General features: G+C 55.9%; 1 pseudogene; it reads left to right on the plus strand.

Annotated features, from left to right (window-relative positions):
* The first annotated feature begins 1,091 nt into the window (after window positions 1-1,091).
* Window positions 1,092-1,934, plus strand: part of LOC108295657 — a 13,851-nt pseudogene continuing 13,008 nt past the window's right edge.

The following is a 1,934-nucleotide window of genomic DNA, read 5'->3' on the forward strand; positions in this document are numbered from 1 at the left end:
CAAGAATCCATGGCCCAGGTGGCAGCGTTCAGTATCATAAAGATACCCGCTGTATGGCAGGCTTGGGGCGAGAGCCACTCCTCCTGATAAAGGAGTTGTAGGACCTTGCTCCAGTTCTTGTGGAAGGCTGCCCTCAGAACCGCAATCCACCTTCAGGATTGTGAACTTTATCAGCTCTTGCTACTGTGCTACTCGAAAAGCATCTTCCTATAGAATCCATTGGAAGCAGCCAGAGGGTGGCAGTAACCTTGACTGTCACTGCTATGTGACTTAAAGCATCCTCCTATAAATCTTCTTAGAAGTAGTTTTCCCATAGATAGAAGTATTGCACACTGCACCCTCTTCAGTTTGCATGGCCCACCGTCAAGCCTCGGTGACCTAATGGGGGTGGACCCCTTACTGCACACGGCCCTTGGCTTCATGGGAACGGGACCCTTGTTGCGCGCTGTCCACCTCTTGGCCTAGGTGACCTAATGGGGGTGGACCCTATGTTTTATTGCTCACGACCCTATCACTATCCTTAAAGATGATTTCACTCACTGCCCTACCCGCTAACCTATACACAATAAATACTCATGCTTCTGGACATTTGGGGCCTTGCCTGACTCCGCTTGTAGGTGGCGTGGCCCCCGGAGCCCCACTCCATTTTCTTTGTACTTCTGTGTCCTGTCTCTTTATTTCTGGGATCCTGCGCCTCAGCACAGCATAAGGCTCACCCTACGACCCTGTGGGTACTCAGACCTACATCAGGTGCCCAACGTGTCCTACATGGACATCAGAAGGAAAACGTAGTTTCCGCCCAGATACGGCTTTGCGTTTCACATTCTGGTTTGCATCCCCGTTCCAGAAAATTCCAGGGCTTTTTACTCACGTGTCAGCCTTCCCGGCGGGTGTAGCTTCCAAAACCTGAGAAACAGGCGCTGGGAACCAGGCTGAGACAGACACAGGTGTCGTCGGGCTCAGCCCTCTGCTGGTTTTGAAGGGCAGGGTTTCTCCGCCCAGCACCCCGCCCCTTCCTCCCCAGGCCCCGCCCACCTCCCTGCGGGCCCCGCCCAGGCCTGCCTTCTGTCCTGCGCGGGCAGATTCTCGCAAACCCGGAAGCGGATCGCGTGGAGTGAGGCGCCCTCCGGGACGCGTGAGTTTCGCTCTGTCTTGCATTAAGTCTCCGCTTCCCAGGTCCCCGGCGCTTCTGTACCTGGGACTTGGGGTCCCCACAGAGCTGAAAATTCTCACCTGTTTTCCTTCACCCAGAGCAAACTGAGACGTTTCCATGAGAGTCCGGGGGACACTTCCTTTTTGGTTTAAAGTCGCCCTCAGCCTTGTCCCGTCCCGGTGTTTCTGTTATAGGACACTGTATACACTTCCTATCGCGTGGTTCTCCTGCTCAAAACCTTTTTCTGACCCCTCCCGCCCCGAGTTTATTAAAGTCCTCACCCGACAGGTGGATTCCCACCCTGGGCGCCTCTCACCCTTGCCCTCGTCGACCCCCTGAGCGCAGCGCTGCGGCTCCAGTCTGGGGCAGGCCGCGTCCTCTGCCTGGTCCTAGGATCCTGCAGACTTCATCTTTGTCCTAAGGCGCCGTCGCCCCAACACCTCCCTCCTCGTGAGGGGCCCTGCTGCTCCCCAGGTCTTCCCCCTACTTCCCCTGAGCCCGATTTGGGGAGGTGCCCGGGGCCTGTCCTGTGACAAGGGGGTTCTTGCCTGCCCAGCTCCGGTCCCTGTAAAAATGTGCTTGTCCGGATGCAGGCGACTTAATTCAAACCCACCTGTAATAGTGGGGGCCCACGGGATCAGGAGACAGCGGTAGAAAACCTGAGACACCTGTAATCCCAGCACTTTGGGAGGCCGAGGCGGGTGGATCACGAGGTCAAGAGATCGAGACCATCCTGGTCAACATGGTGAAACCCCGTCTCTACTAAAAATACAAAAAATCA

Source organism: Cebus imitator, unplaced genomic scaffold, assembly GCF_001604975.1.
Source record: "Cebus imitator isolate Cc_AM_T3 unplaced genomic scaffold, Cebus_imitator-1.0 Scaffold654, whole genome shotgun sequence".
Classification (NCBI taxonomy): Eukaryota; Metazoa; Chordata; class Mammalia; order Primates; family Cebidae; genus Cebus; species Cebus imitator.